The sequence below is a fragment of the Sylvia atricapilla genome, chromosome 3 (assembly GCF_009819655.1).
Source record: "Sylvia atricapilla isolate bSylAtr1 chromosome 3, bSylAtr1.pri, whole genome shotgun sequence".
NCBI classification, from domain to species: domain Eukaryota; kingdom Metazoa; phylum Chordata; class Aves; order Passeriformes; family Sylviidae; genus Sylvia; species Sylvia atricapilla.
In genome coordinates, this window is record NC_089142.1 from 87,656,152 (window position 1) to 87,676,494 (window position 20,343).

Below are 20,343 nucleotides of genomic sequence, written 5' to 3' on the forward strand. Positions count from 1 at the left end.
TGAGGGAGAATTTGGCCGTGACAAAAGGTTTGATTAGCTTTATTTCCCCCCAAAAGCAACAAAGGCGTAGGGCTGCGAGAACAATCCGCTACATCAGGGCATGTTCAATTAAATGAAAGTCATTAGCTTCGCCGTGAAAGCACTACCTTTAAAATCAGATGGGGCGGGCGGGAAGGGGGGAGTGGGTGTACTCTGATAATTGTGGCAGGAGGATTTAACACTCCCCCTCCCCCTATACACACAAAGCCCTCCAAAAAGAAGAAAAAGGAGGGGGGGGCGGGGGGGACCCAAACCCAACACTTCACCCTTTGGAAATTTGTGCTCTGTCTAAACAATAGGAAGCCCATAATGCAGATTATAACACTCACTGACTCGAATCCATTATCTGCCCTCCACACTGTCTATATATTGATTTCCATATACTTTCTATTGCTCTCAATGACTGAGCAAAGCTCCAGTTAAGAGCCCGCGACACACAGGAGCGCTGCTTGAACTACATCTCACCAATACAAGCCGGAGCCGGTTGTAAACACGAAATGCTTCCACTTTCCCGGTGTAGCTGTGAACAAGCACACGACCACCCCTCCACCCCCGCAAGGAAGCTGGCGGCCGGACAGAGCCGGTGCGCTGCCCCTGGGCCCCCTCCCGCCGCGGGGAGCGTGCGGATCCCCCCGCGGAGCCACGGCCAGGTGCGCACGCCCGTGTCCGCGGGAGAAATCCCGGGGCCTCTCCCGGGGCGGCCCGTCCCGAGAGCGCCGGAGCCGCGGTGCGAAAGGGGCTCTGGGTCCCCTCGGGGCACAGAGCCGGCATCGCCGGGCGGGCAGGGCTGGGGGGCTCAGCTCCCCGCTAGTGGCCCTCCGCCAGCAGCCCCTCTCCCCGAGACCCGAGCTCCAGATGAGGCATGACGGTGGTTTCTTTAACTCTGAGACCCAACAGAGCAGAACTTTCCCAAGGCAGGATCCTCCGGACGGTAAGTTCGATATTTAGATTAAGATCACTTCCTCACGGGCTCCTGTAGTGTGTGTGTATTGAATGTGAGGAAGACGAGGAGAGGGAGCAAGCTCAGCTCAAAGTGACCGTAGAAGAGAGAGAAGAAACCACCAAGAGCACGACCTGACTTTTTTCGGGGAAGTGCTCTTCAAGGGAGGTGGGGTGGGAGCGGGAGGCCGCCGAGGCTGACACGGGGAGCGCAGTGGAGCTGCCGCTGCCTCTTCGCAACCTTCCTCTGCAGGGCACGGCTCCAGGCGGAGGGGGAGACGGTATCGAGAGGGTTAAAGTGCCGGGGGAGAAGTAGAAATTTGGAAGCGAATATGTGTTGGGGGGAAGGGGGAATAAAGCGGTACGTCTGCTGCTGTAAAGACCCCAAATAATCCACTCGGAACCTGTATAGATCGGAGAGATCCGGGACAGCGTCTTAAATGGTCACATCTCCCCCCGCTCCCCTCGCTCCCTCCCCTTGCTTTAATGAAGATTGTTAATTTGCATCTAGGCAGTGCGCTGGGTTGATAAGTCCTCCCCAGCTAATATGTTAAAGTTTAAATACCAGCAGGTGCAAATTCACTCTACTTAAGGCTATAAAAATAATGCCGAAATTCAAGAGCACAAGAAGTCAGCCTTTGTATTGTGATTTATAAAAGGGAAATTGCGCTATACATAGCCAACTATTTACCAAAAAAACCCAACCCCCAAAGCCCTGAAAGTGCTAAACTCTTCTTAATGATGCCGAAGGTGAAGTTGTTTCATATTGGACAAAATGGGAATTATTCTTTGTCATGTAAATCACCCTTCACTTGACCTCAGGTTAGAGGATAATGTTCATTCTTGGTTCACACTAAAACTTATTTAAATTAGAGAGCCTGAAGAATCATTTCACCAAATCCGTGTAATAAAGTGAAGAGGACTTAGGGATCTTCATTCAAAAAAAACCCCGTGGGTTAGAAAGGTGTACTTTAAAAATTGGTATTTGCCGCAAACCTCGAGGATTAGGAGGTTTTTATTTAATCAAGTTATGCTCCTTGGATTTCCTGAGAAATGTGTATATAATTTCGCATAACAAGATTAAAAGAAAGGAAAAGATATGAATCAAAGGAGCTATAGATACACAAAAGACCTCCAAGTAACAATTACTGTAATACATATTTTAAAATAGGAAAAGAAATGAAAAGATATTTAACAATTGGGTAAAACAGAAATGAAGGTTTGATAAAGAAGATGCAGCTTGCGGTGCTATTTCATTCGATAAATATACTTTTGGCGTGGAGTGACAGGATGTGTTATTTTGACACAAAATGAAAGCGTTACTGCAGATATAGAGACACAGATATACACGAAGACAGCTGTATACACTCATTTATAAATTAGTGGGTGCACGTGGAAGGAAATCTGAGCGTCTCTACTTTCCAAAGCAACACTGAAAAATATCCCATAGGTGAGGCACTGGGCTGAGGTGGGTTTAATATTGAAGTGCTAGAGATTATTGGAAATCAAATAAAAATTCGACACGCACAGACCCATTAGAGGATTTAGTGGCGAGGAGGGAGAGATTTTCCAGGGCTTTTGTTGCTAATGTTTCAATGCTAGGCGCTAACTTTAGGAAAAGTGTCAGTGGAATAACAAATTGAGGGCATGAAAGGCCACGGAGAGAAAGCAAGCAAGGATGCTCTTGACTTCTTAGCAGTTGCTTAGAAAGGATCTCGAGCTTAATATGGGGACTCAATCAGCGGAGAGCACAAAGCTGGGCAGAGGGAAGTTGGGCTCAGCACGTGCACTTTGGTCAAGTCGCTCGAGTGAGCACCGGAGGGGGGTGGCCGCGGGCGCGGAGCCTCCCCGGGCTGTCCCCCAGGCCCCCACGCCTGGCACCGCCGGCCGCGGGCGCCGCCTTCCGCGTCCCGGCCCGGGGCTGCCGCCGCGGGTGGGGACGGGGGTGGGCACACGCACGCCAGGGGCTGTGCTGGATCCGTGCCCCTCTTTCTCCCCTGCGACAGGGCAGGGAAAAGCCGCCTGCCCGGGACGGGCGCGGGGGCCGGGATTGGGGACTGGATGGAGCGCAACTTGTCCCTTTACTGGAGCGCCAGCAGTAGGTTTTGTCAAAGGCTCTGTTATCAAACTCGGTCTCTCTGCGAGAAACGGCCGGTTTTAAAGCCCCTCTGTAAAGATTTTTAACAGCTTAACGAAATATCAGAGATAAGGAAATCTGGAAGATGCTCCCAGGACATCAGACCTTAATGTGCTCCTTCAGCGGCGGAGGGAGCTCCATTCTGTTCCCTGTACGTATTATACTGCAGACAGGGTTCGATATATACTCTATTTAATCTTGCTCTGTGACAGAGCTGTTTAAGTGTATACCATGCCTACGTTCTTTGTATCAAGACCAAAAGGATGCATTGTTGAAAGAAAACTATTCAAAATCTTTCATCTGATAGAAACGATCCAGCAACTGTGAGGCAGCTACAGCACAATGGTTCTGTCTGCATAATAGGTATCTCATAAAAATACAGCATGTCATTGCAACAAAAAGTTAAAAGTCTTAAATGCATCCATCTTATATATTGCATGAAGTCAATAATATTCTAACCTCTCCTGCACCCCGCCATTAAATGGTACACGGCACTTTAAAATCGAGGGCATTGTGATTGAAATCCCAGTCTCTAGCAGAGAAAGAGGGGAGCAAGGTAAGTTAGCAAGGACCATTACGGATGTAATGACCTCAGGGTAAATATTCATTAGGAAGAGGGGATTCCTCTTCTAATACCCAGTCTATTTTCTTTGGAATGCAATATCACGGAGACTAATGTGGTAGCAAGACCCAAGATTTAAAAGGAGATTATTACCAAGTGGGTTGGGAAGAGTTTGAGAGATTTTTTTTTTTTTTTTCCCCCAGACACTTTTCTCAAGTGGGAGGCAAATGCCAAGAATAGCATTTTTTAAATCAGCTTTCTAATTTTATTCGGAAAGCTAGAGAAGCTTGCTCCTTGCTTAGCCCCCGGCAGCAGAAAGAAGAGAACATTTAAGCAGCACGGTGAGCAGCCCTGCCTCTCTTTTCCCTTGGTAGGTGCACTTAGACGGCGGCAAGAGAGCCTGCACACTCCCCGGGGACAGAGTTTGCCTCCTGAACTACACTTCTCCTACTGAAGAACAGTAGCTCCGACCTCCAAACCACCTGGGACTGCCGCTTTAAAGTAGTTGCGAACAGTGCTCCCGTGTCTCAACATGGTCACTTAGGAGATTTGAGCCTTTTAATTTCCAGACACAAGGAATAACTCCCTCGGAGCTCCGGGTTGGTTTAGGTGGTCGATTGTTTGGTTTTTAGTTTGGTTTTTGTGGGGTTTTTTTCTAATGAGACGGTGAGGGAAACTGGGTACTATTTCTTTGTAGACACAGAAACATAAAAGGGAAGAAAAAGCCTAGCCGGGGCATATTTGGCTGTAGGGAACCTCCCCGAGCCGCTCTGTTGTCCCCGGCGGGATGGCGGTCGGGGCTGCCAGCGCTGCCGCCGGCCCGGCCCAGCCCGAGCCCCGGCCCTGCGCGGCAGCCAACGGGCGCGTCGCCTGGTGTGACCTTCAGGGAGCACATTTCCACTGCTAAACACCGGGAAAAGTGCTTCTCTCGCTCGCAGGCGCCATATTACCGCCGGGAGCCGGGGCTGGGGCGGAGGGAGGGCGGGCGCGGAGTTAGTCTAGTTTTCCGCAGTCGTTAATCCAGAATGGGCGAGCACTCGATGGCTCCATAAAAAGAAAAAAAAAAAAGAAAAAAAAAAAAAAAAAGTACTTTGGGATTATTCTTTTCTTCTTAGCCCCCCCCTGCTATCCCCCCTTTTCCAACTTCCCCCGAGGGAATGCGCTTTGTAACACTGATGCCTGTTCTGGGACCCTACGGAGCATCCTCCCCCTCCCCGCCCGCCGGGAAAGGGGGTGCGCGGGGGGGATCCCTGAGAGCACGGCGTGTCACGGGGGCCCTGCACCCCCAGGGACCCCCAGGCAGCGCCCGAGAGCGCCCAGCTTCCCCCATCCTGCTGCTTGCTGCGGAGGGACTGGGAAAACTCCCTAAGCCTTGCTCCCTCCGCGCACACCCTATTTGTGCTGGGAAGGCTGTGAGGCTCAAAATAAGGAAATATCCCCAACACCCCTTTCCCCCGGTGCAAAATGATTTCCTAAGCTGTGAGGCTGCACTTTGCTGAGCTTTCCCTCAGTTCTCAGACAGATCTGCTCCTTAGCCAACGGCGCTCTTTTGTGTTTCCCACCACCTTTTTTTTAACTGGAAAAAAAAGCCCTAACCAACCCCACCCAAAACCCGACAACAACAACTTCTGTGGCTGTGCAGAAGTGGAGGAAGCAACACCGCGATCGCGGCAGGGACACGTAGAAGCCGGACAGAGCCGCTCCTCCCCTGGGCCACAGGGCCGGTGCCGTCCTAAAGATTCAAGTCCTCTCAGGATTTCGGAACAAAGACAGCCCAGCCCAGCTCCGCCACGCACGAATCTCCACTGTAATCCTGGGCTTTTTTTTTTTTTTTTTTTTTTTTTTTTTTTTTTTTTTTTTTTTTTTTTTTTTTTTTTTCCCTCCCATTCTTCATTTGCCCTGTTTTCCAGCCTGCTGTTCCTGAAGGTCAGATGGAGAGGTCATAGCTCTGCACCCCCTATAAATAGATTTTGATATTTAGACAGCCATTGCTACTCGATATTAACTTACAAGATAATGGCGAGAGATACCGTATGCGCTGAACCTGTTATTCACGAGTGAGCAGCATCTGTCGAATACAATTCTCGTCTTTTTGCACTGTTTGGCTGTAGCACACATCAATAGGGCGAAGGACGTCTTGAGGCTGGGGTAGGGACGGGGAGCAGGACGGCTCTGCGGGGGCACAGTTGCAAGCACAGTGTTGAAACTACACAAGGGTTTAGAGAGCTGGAGTCAAGAGCCAGGGCGGCACAGGCCGGCTCTGAGCGAGCGCAGGACCAGCTCAAGAGCGGCTGGCCGAAAGATTCCACTTCACATTAAAATATAATGAACGCTGCTGAGGTGGAAGGGTCTTCCCCTCCGCACATTCACAGCCCGATTTCCCCTATTTCTGACTTTAAAAATCATGGGTTCCAGGTAGATCTGAACCAGAGGCTCAGAGCTCACCACTAACCCCTTCGCTGTTTACAGATCGTTCTAAAGAAGACAAAGTCTTCAAATGTGGGCAATATTTGGAAGGGAGCACTAAGAATTCTCGTTTCCTTTCTCTCAGAGCATCCCCTCTTCTGGCTGTTCCCAAATCCTCTTCTGCCTTTCGCCGCCTGCGAGGCAGAAGGCCTTTACCCCCAGCCGACCTGGGTGCTGGCACTTTACTTGGCAGTGCGATTAAAATGAAATTCGCTGCCGGGACTCGGGCAGAGGCTTTAAGGCAAATCCACTCGCAGCCGGGTACCCGCAGGGATGCGCCGAGCGGGGACCGCCGGCGCTTTGGGAACTGGTGGAACTGCCGGGCAGCGGCGGTCCCCACGCGGGGGCGGCTTGGGGTGGCCATGCCCCCGCGGGACCGGGAGAGGAGCACGGCCAGGCTAAAAATACCATTTTCCCCTCGTTGTGCTGGGTTACTCTTGGGTCCTGCTCCTTCTGCAAAACCGATTCCCCTTATCGCTGTCGAGACTGCACCTCTAGAAACTTGTTGTGATCAAGATCTTGTGTGGCAGGACGGGGAAGTACGAAAGCGTTTCCATCTGCTCACCTGGGCGTGGGAGGGAAGGGGGGTGGTCGTGAAAGGCGCCGATTGTGTGTGGATTTTGAGGTTAAAAAGAGGTAACCTGGGGAAGGGGAGGGAGGAAAGGCGCTGAGTGGCTCGATTTAATCAATAAAATGTCTGAAATAGTTGACGAGATTTGATGATACCGTTTGCTAGTTTAACTTGCCCTTTAATGCTCGTGTGTAACATCTGGTACTGTGCGCGTACAGCTGCGCTTTGGGGGTGGTGTGCGCTTTATTTTGAGAAAAGGGATAATTGCCAAGGAAGAGACAAAAGAGGCAGTTTTAAGATGCTGCGACTTCCTAGAGCCTTGCGGGTTTACAACCGGCTCAACAGCAGCGAAACAAACTTGCTGTCAGAAGTTTAGCAGCGCTCAAGGAGGAGGAGCGCGTCTCGCTGCCCGGCCGGCGACCCGCGGGCTTTGTTCCCCGGGGAACGAAGCAACGGGAGCTGCCACCGGCGCCCCGCCGTCCCCGGGCGGCAGGGACACGGTGGAGGGCTGGCGGAGCACTCTCCCGGCCGGGCAGGTGTCCTATTCCGGGCCGGCCCGAGGCAGCCGCCACCGCCCTTCGCCCGCCGAGAGAGGCGGCAGCGCTTGTGCCCACAGCCCGACGGAAGAGGCAGACGCGACTTCTCTGGATGTTTTTATGAGTTGTCTGCGAGGGAAGGTCTCTTTCCCCTCTCGGCGTCCTGCGGCGATCTCTTCTCCCCGGCGGGAGCTCCGGAGGGCGCCGGGAGGGGCCCGGCGCTGCACAGCCCCGGCACGCAGGGACGATGCGGGCGGCCGCCGCAGGTCCCCCCGGGGCGGCACCCCCGGGGCTGCAGGGCGAAGATCTTGTGCTCCCTCCATCTCGGCGCTCTCTTTGACCCGATGAGCTGCTTAGGGCGAGCTCTTACGGTAGTTGTTCCCGTAAGAAAAATCCGAGTTATTGTGAGGTGCAGTCCCCATACATTTTTAACCATAGTGATTACTAAATTAATAGCAGGCCCTAAGACAGATGTCAAAACGTCTTGAAAATGTTTATCTGTGAATAATTGAGAAGGTGGTAAGACGCATTATCTGATTGTGTAATGAAATATGTATGAGGAACAGCTGTTTGCAATAGTCACCTCCCGTTGTTTCATTAGCCTAGAGCCTCCTCTTTAAAGAAGCGCTTCCCTCAAGTTGGTCATTCGGAGTCCTCCGCTTCCACCGGCGCCGGCGGCCGAGCCGTGCCCGCTGGAGCCACAGCGGGGAAGGGGCAACCCAGTGTTGTCCCTAGGCCGGTCCATGGGTTCTCCCCGTGGCATTTCTCACTGGTGGTCTGCTTCTAGGGCGGGAAGGAAGAGGCTCGGGTGGGGTCCGAAGATGTCCTGCCGGGCGATCTCAACTTGGAGAGGATGCTCGGATAGGAAGGATCCTAGATGGTCATCTCGGAAGCACAGCAAACAGCCATTTATTAAGATTTCATACCGAGCAGCGACAGCCTCCTCGACTGCTTAGCCTTGACATAAACTTCTAGACGTCGAGCATATGCTGCTGCACAGCATTGTTTATGCGTGGTACCAGATGTTGCTTTGCATCCTATTGTCTGGAGACAATGTTTAGTTCAGGTTAAAATATCTTTACTTAAACTGCTCAGTTGGCCATTGTGTGAGCATTAGTGAAGTGTCATGGAGAGGTAATGGGAAGTCCGGGGAGGTTAGCTCTCCGAGCGTGGCCAGAAGGTCCCTGGTTCATGGTGGGGTTACAGCCACCACTGTCATCTTTTGTTTTCCCTCCTCAGAGAACCCTTGTCCTTCCTCTAAAAGGATGTGCCCCGCTCTCATTCCCTTCGGAGTTTTCTCCACCGTTTCATGAAGCGGCCCGATGTTTGTTTTTCTAGTTCCCCTAAATCGCCCGACAGAGGAAAGGAAAGCACGGTCCTGCGTCACGGCCACCCCAGGCCGGGCCGGTCCAGGCGGAGCGGGGTGGCCCCACGGCCCCGCCCGGGGCGATGCTGGCGCCCGGGGGAAATCGGTCCCGGGCGCAGAGTTCACGCTCGAGCCAGGCCGGCGGCTCCCTCCCCCAAAATGCCCGGCCGAGCCTCCTTCCCTCCCCGCGCCCCCGGCCGGGCGAGCGGCCCGGGGCAGCCCCTCCCGCCGCCCGGGGGAAGCGGCCCGCCTGGAGCCTTTTCTTCCCTTTAACCCCGCGGTTTGGGCCGGCCGCGGCTGCTGACCTGTGGCGAGACTTTTGCTCCGCGAGAGAGGGGAAAAAAAGCTATAGACTTTAATCGGATTTCTCCCCAAACACTTCTGGTATGTTGTTGTTATGCATCTATATGGAGATCATTATTTATAAATGAGCGAGTACGATCAGTCGCAAAGACTTTAAGAGCCCGGATTTGTGTCATTAAGTTGAGGGCGGGGTGGGGTGACTTAGCGGGGGACGGAGGTGGCGGCCGGTGGGCGAGCGGGACTGTCACCTGGCGCCCCGCTTTCCCTTCGGCCACCCTGTCACCCCAGGCGATTTCCCCGGCCCGGAGGCGGTGCGGGCCCGGGGCTGCGGGCCGTGCCTCCCCAGCTCCGTGTTCCCTCCCTGCAGTCCCGCCTAACGCAATGCAGGCAGACTTCCCCCTGCACCAGGTGCCCCGCCAGGAGCGGAGAAGAGGTGAGAACATTTCTAGGAGCAGCAGCAGCAGGTTTTGTTGGTCGCTGTAGCTCCTACCTCCTCTGCTACCCGACGTTTGTGAAGCCACTTCAGGGCACAGTTAACATGTCTCTAAATGCTCGAATTAAACAAAAAGCCGCATTGTGTATTTCAGCACTGAAAGCGGAAGGTTTGCAAAGTGATGCGCCGTATAACGTAGATGTGTTTGTGCCATTTTCAGCATTTTCGCCTATGCGTAATCCCTTATGCCTTTTATTATGGCCCTACACATTACAGTTCATCTGTGAAGATACTGCTTCAGAGGGACCTGTTGCACACAGCGATGGTAATTAGTAACCTTGGTAACAGTTTTAAATAAAGGTTGTAACAATGATGTCAACTGTTTTTATTCATCATACCGTAAATGGGGTCTCAATATTATTGTGCCTGTAGAGGACAGTGTTTAAGAAACAGTTATGAGGTTCCACTTTACTTGTTATGATGCGAGTTATTACTTTTTACCTTGTCCTTTAGTAAACATGATAGTGGTTCTAAATAGTATAAAGATTTCCAAACTGCTGAGGACTCTGTAAACTTTAATTTTCTGAATGAGGCAGATATTATGATGAATTAGACTTATCAGCCTCCAAGTACCCTTATGAAGAACACTGTAGCCTTCCAGAGAAATACCTCAGAATAAGAACTGCTTAGAAACAGTAATGAGTAATGTTAGCAGTGGCTATACCATTAGCCTTCTGCACAGGCTCTCTCCTCTATTAAAGCTTACAGAAAATGCTCACAAGCTGAAAGCGAAATTAAATATAATTGCTTTTATTTGCCTATTGCTTTTATATAATTAAAATATTTTTAGTTACATTTATCAAACAGCATCCACTTCGAGTATTACCTGCCACATCTATTAATCCATTTTTCTGTATTAACTACACCACCATTAGCTATTGAAATATGTATATGTACACATATATATTACCTATATTGTCTTTGTCAATATATGTTTTAGTTCTCGTTAACAAAAAATATTCTTGTGGAAGAATCTTTGAAGCATGTTTTTCATGCACATTTATTAATAATCACAGTTGTCAAGAATTAGATATGCACAGATTGCAAATGAAAAGAAAATATTATATGCAAAATGAAATATAGAGTAGAATTGAGTATAACTATTTTTCCTCCTTAAAATAAAAATTTACAGAGTGAAAAACTCAGCTATTAAGCTAATTTAAAAGATGGCTTTGTTGGTTTAATTATACTGTAGTTATTTTATAAATATGTTTCAAAGGAAGCTTGCCATATTGAATGTCAATGAAGCCTCTAAAGAAAAGACTTACAAAAGCTAATGCATACCAAATACCAAATTTTAGTCATTAGCATTCCTATTTATTACAAACTAGAGGAACCTATTAACAGACAAGAATTTGTGTTTAGCTAGCATTACAATGTTTAGCCATTAAAATAAAAAAGGGCAAAGACTTACAATCTTCTTCCCCTGCCCTTTAGAACCGTATGTTCCTTTTACTCAGACAAAAGTATCAAAAAACCTGATAACAAAACCTCTGATTCTTCATTATTACCATCTGTACCAAAGCAAATCTGTATTGTTTTGTTCAGGCAAAATTTCTACTTCTTTCAAAGGACCAAGGCTGTCTGATCAAGCAATTCAAATATTTTGCACATACCTTAACATCTTCCTTGGAAGGACTTCCGGCCATGGGGAAGCCCAGGTTGGCTTTGGGCTGATTCAGGCCTGCAGGGCTGAGCCTGGAGACTCCCAGGCCTGATCCAGCATCAGGAGGCACTTCTCCATCACATCCAGTCCTGTAGATCAAGCCAAGGGTGTGGATAGCAGCTTTCATGCTTAGGATGGAGGAAGGAAGGACTAAACCATTCGTGAGGTTAAGCAGGCCGCTAACCAGAAGTTTCTTTTCAGGCACTTGTGGCAAAATCCGCATATTTATTCACGTGCTGCCTATTTGTTCAAAAATTTTTTTAAAACCTCTAGGCCCAGCATTTCTACTTTTCAAATACCCTTTATGAAACTGTATTTTTGTCTCTTTTGAAGACGAGCGTGTGCAAATTTACTACCACTTAAAATTTCTAAAAAAAGTTAGGCGGATTATGTAACATACTAAATTTCAACTATAAATGATAAATAAGCTTTCCTGTGCTTTCTGCCGAACTGTACTCTTTTGTGTAAAAAAAGAAGTATTTTGGGGACACTGGTATTTGTGATGAGGTAACAAACTGATAGATCTTTTCCCTTTTGTTGTATCCCACAAGGTCCTTGCCTTTTCAGCTTGTGTGTGAGCATCACTCCTAGAGACTCTGTTATGTCTATTCAAATTGACAGAGAGATTCAAAACAAGACCAAAGAAGCAGCATAGCATCTACAGAAGTTCTGTATGACAGATGCTGTCAAATGCCTGTTTTGCTTCAAAGATTACTTCAGTTTTCAAAGAACCGGGGTGAGAGGGGCAGGGAGCGGTTCAGGAAAGTTCAACCCATCTGTTTAATCTTTGTTTTCCAATTTTCATTGTTAATTTCTAAACCAGGCTTTACACTTAATTTAATAAAGAGTTTGGTTTGGCTAATAAGGATCACTTTGATTTTGATTTTGCAAGAATAGAGTGAAGACTAGCACAAAGAAAATTCACTGTATAAACATCCTGCCTGAGAAAGGAAGGTTTGCCCATCTACAGGATTTGTAAGTACAAAAAATTTGTTCTCTTTAAAGATTTAAACTCCTTGTCTTCAGGATGCCATTGTAGGGCTGGTTGTTTATAGCTTTTACATGAACATATGGTGAGAAGTTTCACTGAAATAGTCCTACAATCAGCATATCTTAGCATGTATGAAATATTTTGTATAAAGGAGTTCCTGTGTGACCCCATTTATGTGATCCATGTTGCTGCTTTTCACTAATGAAAACAAAACTGATCTGAAATTTGCATGAGTGTGATGTCTGGGGATAACAGTCTCATGAAATCAAAATGATGCAGGCTGTCTCTGATTTTGCTAAGATAAATTTGAATTTGGGAGGAAGAATCTCATGGAAAATTAAATATAAATGCGGACATAGTTTCCGAAATTTTAAGAACCTTCATATTTTTCTTGGGAGATTTTTTTTTAGAGTCAAAGATCTTCAGTTTATTATCAATGGAGAGCACTGGTTCAAGAGGCTGCAGACAGCCCAGATTAAAATGAACCTGAAGGAATCATTGTAGTCTCTCAAGTAACTTGCACAAGCAGGGCTTTTTCTAGGTCAACGTGCCTGTAACCCAAAATGGAGCTGATCCATAGATCTACAACTCAGAGGCTGCTGCAAAGAGAGATGTCTTGCAGGTCTTTCACTAACACTTAGATGCCATGCTAGATAGCTACTGATGGAAGTTTTCCAGCAGAAAAGCTTTAATTTGTGATGTTTCTGCCTACCAAACCCAAACTGCTTTAACTAAGTCCTGAACTAAGTCCTGCTCTAAGTCCTGTTGCTAGAGTGGCAAATGTATTTAAGGGAGAAATGGTAGTAATGCAATAGTTCTGACAATGAAGTTCAGACAAAAAAAAAAAAAAAAAAAAAAAAAAGAGCACCCAAATGGAAGAAGAAAGCGGTGTGATGAATCACTTCTTTGTTCATACTGTTCCTTTAATACAAAGCAGAATACAAATGTTTGAACAAAAATGCTTCAATTGTTGCATTCTCAGCAATACTTTCTCTTTCTCACTTTAAACCATCCAGAGTCCTTTGTAGCCATATAGAGTATGCGACAGAACAATTTGGAAAAGATTCATCTATCAAGTTTAACAACTTTCTGGTGGAACTTCAGAGGGGTTTATTGCTTATTCATGTGGAAGTGAGTACACCAAACTTGTTTTGCCTGGTTTTGCTACTTTTGCTGGTTTGCAAGGCTGTTCTGGTAGCTGCAAATGGCTTCTCAAATGACATTTGCTGACATTCAGTGGTGTATATTTATCAGTATTCTTCACCTCGCTTCTATACGTGTAATCTATTTTATTTTGTTACTCATAGCAACCTCCTTTCCACTGTCCATGGCCTGAAAATGATAAATGGCACAGTGGCATATTTCCCTAGCTACACTAAAATGTCACTGTGAAGAATCTTTAATGGACTAAGTGTAGCTTTTCAGGTTATGACTTGTCAAGTTTCAGAGAAATTCTAGAGTTTCTCCCTAATCCACCATTCTTTGGTACCACAGCACTGCAGGCAAAGACTAATTATAAATTACACCAGTCAGAGCAGGGCAAAAATAAATGAAGTAGAAACTGTTTGATCAAGGCCTATTTTATACCTGCTTTCTGCACTTGTGCTCTGTCACCTGATGTCCTCTGTTCAGGTTAATGCTGGATGTGCCTTGCTGCTTATATATGAATATGCACCTATGCTGAGATCTAGGTTATTTCAAAGAATTTGCTTATCACTGTAGCACTGGATATATTTATACTGCTCCTGCATCTGGGGGTGCCGAGGGAAACCCTCCAGACTGGCCAAAGTAATGAAATGTATTAAGAAAGAGTCTCTGGTGGCACCTGTGATTAAAATGAACACTAACTGGAAACAAATAGCTGAGAGGACATAGTGCTACTACCCTCTTTTAGTTCAGGTACAAAAATAGGTTAAAACTTAGACTTTAAAGCAGCCTCAGAAATACAGTGTACCTGCCCTGGACTCAGGGACCTAGAAGACCATCATTTTTCAGCAGTTCTTGATCAATTTTTGGACAAAAGGCTTAAGTCCACAATACGTTAGTGCGAGACAGAACCGTTTTTGAGAACATTCACCCTAAATCTGACAACAGATGGTACTTTAGTGTCACTTTGCCTCAGATTACCCTGCCTTTGCAATGAATACTTAAAAGAAACATCATGCTTCCCTGTTCTATGGTCATAAAGCATCATGCCCAGATTTCCTCTCATTGAAGATCTAGGAAGCACAAAAGGAACACAATGCTAGAACCAGCAAGAACATTTGTCGGGCAGGAAATGGTGAATGGTGTAATTTATCTGACAAAAGGCATTTTTTGCAATGAGGGACAGCAGCACCTCTTTAGATCATGCCGTGAAGTAGGAAGCTGAAAATTTTTTTATGTGCTTTTTCTATTACTTGCATTTAAGTGGTATTTTCTTTATCAGTGAGGACAAGAGGTTGTAAACCTTGAAGTGACGTACAGCATAAAATACTTACTTGGCTTTTGACAAGAAGCCAGGCTGGAAGTGCTTTAGAGTGAAGTCTACCTTCCTCTTCTCCCATTCCCTACACCAACTTCCACATTATTACAAGCACATTATTACAAGACCTGTGCATTCTTATATCCACACCAGTTCCAGAGGGTCCATATTTCACTCTCAGGACTTCAGTGTTCACACACTCCATGATGACTTCCTGCAAGGATGTGACTTTAAATCTCTAAGCCTACAGAGTATGCCCAGTAGGGAAAACCCTCTTTTCTGACTAACTTTAAAATCATGTCAGTCTTAGCAATTGTCATGAGTCCAGCTTTCCCAATTAACATTTTCACTTCTTATTTACTGTATAGACGTAGATCACACAGTATTTTGCTTTAGAACAGATTTTAGACCTCATTTTTTTCCAAGGGAAAAGAAACATCTAGAATAGCTGAAAGCAACATCTGGAGGAAGGTTTTTGTATACGAAGGAGGACTTGTGTCTGAAAGCTTTTTTCCCCCTAGTTAAAACAGTCTCTCAATTGGTCTAAGAGAAAATACTGGCTCTTCCAGCAGTTTTTATCATATTCTTAGACCATACTACTAGAACAGCTACAGTATTATCATGCTTTGTTTGCCCTGTAGGGGTGAAGAATAAAATGCTTTTGAAATGAAGCCCTATTATGCTTTAAAGGCCTTGGCTAATTATCTGCAGTTGACACTTTCCTAAAAGCCAGCAGAGGCTCTGTGCTAGGATCTAAAAATTCTAGAAGTTATAGTCTTTCCCCTAACATTGCTTCTAGAGGACAAACAAAGGCTTTTCTCCAGTTCACTCTGCAGCCCTCCGTTTATCCTGAGGTCAGTTTATTGCCTTTACTACCTGTCCTCATGAAAGCCAGGTAAGTATGCTCTGCTACCAGTACACTCAAGCATCTCAGCAGCTCTAAAGAGCCTTGGGGTTTTCTACTGTTTCAAAGGCACTTTCTCCCCACCCAGAGGAGGGTAAATTCTGCCACTGACTGGGGTCTGAACACAGCTCTGAGAGTTTAGCTTGCTATGTTCTGGTGCTGCACCATCCTTCAGAAACACCTCTGCCTGCTCCACAGGCAGGAGGCAAGACCAACCTGCTTGTCAGATTATACCTTTTTCTGACCTGGGGCAACTGAGAGGTGTCTTAAAAACTTTTATTCCATTTTCAGTCTCATGTGAAGGGTGAGACCACATAGATGCTACAGTTCATGCCATCACTCAGAAGTCAAACTATTTCCTAATTACAATACATTATAAAAGTTTCTTGGCCTATCACCTTTTGCCACACAATTCTGTTAATGTCTTAAAGCCAATCATTTAAAATTACCCTGTGTGAGTCTTGCTACAATACATCTTTCATAGTTCTATTTCTCCAAAGTATCTAATCTAATTTGCAAGGCTGTCATTTGAAGCTTTTTTCTAGTTCTGTTTCTCTCTCAACAATGTCTGTCCTATTCCATGGCATTTCTAAGTCAGCATTATCTATCTTGAAGTTTGCATACAGGTACATACTATGTGAGCCTTCTGTCAGGCTTTGAGAATTCTCTACAAATCCATTTCCCACACCTGCTCTTTACCCTTCTTCAGAGACATTCACTGAAAACTCTCTGGGGCTGGGGAAGCAAACCAATATCGAGCCTTCATGCAGAAGTTGCCAGTTTGGCATGTATTTTTTCAGCATGGCCTTGCAAGGGATTCAGCTTTTCACATCTATTTATTTAGTTTGACTGTTTACAGCCTTTCAAATGCAACTGTCTTCTGTGTGTCCAAATGCCACGGGGGATGGTTTGGCTTTGTGAAAAGACAGTGAAAAAGTAGAAATAAAGCAGCTTCTCTAACAAGGGCTTATTCATAAGTCACTGCTGCTTGTGGCTTGTTTCCTATGGAGGACAAAATTTATCCTAGTGTTTGACATATACGAAGATACCACTCCTGCTCTTTGCCATCATCAAAAGGGAGGATGTACTTAAAGATCTCAAGTTGCATGCAGAGACTATCAACAGCTTCAGATTAAGCACAGCCAACATCACTGGGACCAAACTGGATGTTGTATTATTATCCTTTTTATCATCCTTTTTATTATCCTTTTTATTCTTGTGCGTGTGTTTTCCAATAGTTCACTTGAAAAACAAAACACTGAAATAAAAAGCACACACATTTTTTCCTACTGAGGTGGTCTACCTGACAATAAAATTCAAGTATTTCTTTCTAAAAGATATTTTAGAAAGCATCAAAGTTACAGTAAGGAAAAGAAAATATTCATAGTGGCCTTTTCAAAAACACTTGCCTGATGCCAAATTTTACTCCATTGTAGGAGCAGAGCCAAGGCATGACTACAGTCCAGAGCAATTTCACACCTATAAGCATGGGTAGATTTCCTGGTGAACATTTAGGGTGTTGTAGACCCTCTCCTGTATCCTTGGTAGACTACAGGCTAAACTGAGGCCAAGTTTCTGCTCTGCTCCCTAATACATATTATGGGTGCAATCATCTCTGTGTAAATCCCTTTGTGGATTTGGGCCTGGGTGTTTTTGAAAATCCCACCCACATGGGACACCCGTAGGTCAAATGAAAAATTGCATAAGCTATTAACTAAAGCTATAGCTTATAAAAAGTTACCCACAAGAAAGGTACACAGGTTAGTGCTGCTCCAGGGCATCCTTAAGTCACACTTCAGCAAGTTATAAAGTTATCTTTGGAGAGCAATCATACCAAGTTGTCAGCCCTGTAAGGATAGATTTATGAGTCTCTGACATGTCAGTTGTCGTCTTTGCCACTTCATTGCGGCTATGATATTTCAGCAGGAGGTAACCACTGCTATTGCCCTGCCTGAAAATCCACAGAACTTTCTTCTGTAAACATTTATTACCCTGGATATTTTCCCATCACAGGACTGCATCTCTGAATTCATCTATATGTTGGTTTAACTCTTACTCACAGGTCAGTGCTTGTTTTTCTCAAATTTTTTCTCATTTTAATATGAATTTATGTAGCAGAAGGTACACGGGCAAACATTTTTCCCAAAAAAACCTCTGTACTTTGTTGGATTTTTTTTTTAGAGATATCATTTAAAAGGACAAAAACCAAAGTGTTTTTGTTTGTTGCTGAGGAAGAAACGCAGGTCATCACGCTGCACTGGAAGAATTACTGTCTTCATCACGAAGGGGCCTGATCTATGGTTTTGTTAGTAAGTTGTATGGTCGATTCAATATTTTGAATGTGTTTCCCACCAGGGTTTGACTTGTTTCTCCCTATATTCTCCTGAAATATTGTTCTGCAAGCTGGAAAAATGATTTGTTGTGGCTGAGTCTAAAGTGAAAAATTACAGAATGGCAACTCACAAAGTGAGCTTATGTTTAAGGCCTTAATTTTCCTCGGAAGTGACTACAGTGGCAATGCCAGCACTATGCAGCAGACTGTGTCCTGACCACAGTTACCTCAGAGCCTGAACCCTCATCCTGGGTTCACAGCCGTGAACTGGCCTTTGGTAGACAGAAGCTGGAGAGAGAACAGCTCAATACAAATCTGTAGCCTAAGTGATATGGTCTTCCCAACATTCTTAACTTTTGTACAAATTGCCCCCTGGGGACATGTTTAAAGAGGTGCAATCTCAGCAAATGACATTTTGCATATTCTTCGGAGACGCCACGTAGGTAATGCAGTCATACTCAGCTCAAAGTGGCCATGTGAATTGAACATGACTCAGCTGCTCTCTGGATTACACACACAGGGTATTTTATGCCAGCAGACAGTAAGAGGAGGTGAAGTGGGGCTAGAAAAGGGAGAGAAGACATCTTCCCTTCAGCACTGACATTTTGGGAATGCTGCAATATTCTACTCAGGTAGCAGCTTATACTGGTGTATAGTGGAGATCAGCTTCATAACAACAGAACTTTTTTTCATAAAAAGCAATATTTCTCAAGTGTTTCTTTAGTGTGTTTCACCAGAATTAATACTCAGAAATTACTAAGCATAAGTTCTAAAAACTGTAGTGGTATAACTCTGGCAAGCTCCTTGTTATTTCCCTTCTCTCGTTAGAGCATATCAAAACTTACTAGAACCCCATAACCATTTCCCCCCTAATTCTGTGCTTTAATATCCTGTTTTCTTTACTGATTTTTTTTTTTTCTGCTCCTTTTGAATTACTGATCTGATTATTCCTTTTGCCCACCCCTACCTACCATGATCTCCTTCCTCATGCTGGGGACAACTTTTTTTTCTGATTACCAGAAGGCCTTCCTATTTCTCTTTGGAATTCTTTTAAAAATAATTTCTTTTTCTCTTTGTCATTAAGGCTCTTCAGATATTTGATCATGATTTATTCTGATGTCGTTTGTCTCCTTTAGACTGTAAGTATTTACAAAAAGGTCTCACTGTTAACAGCAGGCAGTGTTCGGAGCAGAACCAAGTTGGCCGAGTAAATCTACCCATGAAACTTCCCAGCATTCCCCTGATGCTCCAGTTCTTTCTTGCAGCAAACATAAGTGCTTTTAGAAGGTTTGTTTTTAATGCAAGCAAACAAACACAGCTCCCACCAAAAGAGCACATGATCTCCCCATGCATACTCGGGTTCAAATTCCTGACCTGCTGTCTCTCTAACTGCAGAGGACCATGTCAATTCACCCACAGCCTGACAGTTGTCCTCGGGCAAGGTGTGCTCCACAGTTCCTCTGGAGATGATCCACTTCCTATAACAACGCATTCTTCAGAGTCATTATCTGAATTTGAGTCCTCATTTATTGGGTGAGCATCCCCACAACTGCACTGCAGAACGGCACTGAAACTGAGCTGCGCTTTCTAATGAAAACTCATTTCATTGCAAAATTCCCAATCAGCTCTAATTTGGAAGCCCCAGCTGAGCTCCTGCTGTGAGACATATCATAAGAGACAGATCTTGCTGTGAAGGGCTGGCAGGTTGGAGAGATGAAGGCTGAGAAGAAAAGCACAATAGAAGGGTGATACGACTTCCTCAGAATCATGCAATGGGTCAGTGGCAGTTTTAGGTCTTAGCACCAGCCACAGCCCATGCTACTTCTCACATCCTGAGCTTACAGACAGACTTAGCTTTCCCTGGTCATCTTTTCATTAACTAGATTTTTCTTGCATGTAGGTTAATGCTTGGGTGCACAGGTTCAGCAGTTTTGAACCTTGCTGTTTACAAAGCATTGTGTACATATATATGGTGCCATCAAAAATTTTGGGGTAACAGATAACAAAGATGTCACAGTAAAATGCTTAAAAGCCAGACCCCATTGCACCAGAGTAGGCCAGGGGACAAAGAGAACCAAGTATTGTTCTGACTAAAGTCTGTCAGCTGCTCTGAACAAGGTAAGAAATATCATTCGAATTTCACAGTTTGGAAAATCTGGCATAAGATGGTGCACCTGAGCTTGTGCAGGTTGTTAAGCCAATGTCATGGTTAGAATATAATATCTTAAAATTAAAGTTTTTAAGATACTTCCCTAAATCTCTAAGATGATACGATTTTTTTTTTTAAAGCAATTCTGTTTTTTCTTCTGGCCTTACACTGATTAGGAACAGAATTATAGATGACTTTTTGTATATTATAAATAGCATACCATTGTATTTTGTTTATTTTTCCTAGGAGCTTTCTGAAACTAAAATTTCTCTTTAAGGACAGCTGGTCCATGCCCCTGAGGAAAAAGATGCTTATGTCAAGGCTGAGGTTAATGATTTTAATTTACAGTTTTTGTTTGAATATTGTTTAGATTCTGCAGATATTCTGCGTCTCCATTCTTTTAAGTAAGCGGTAATACTTAAATA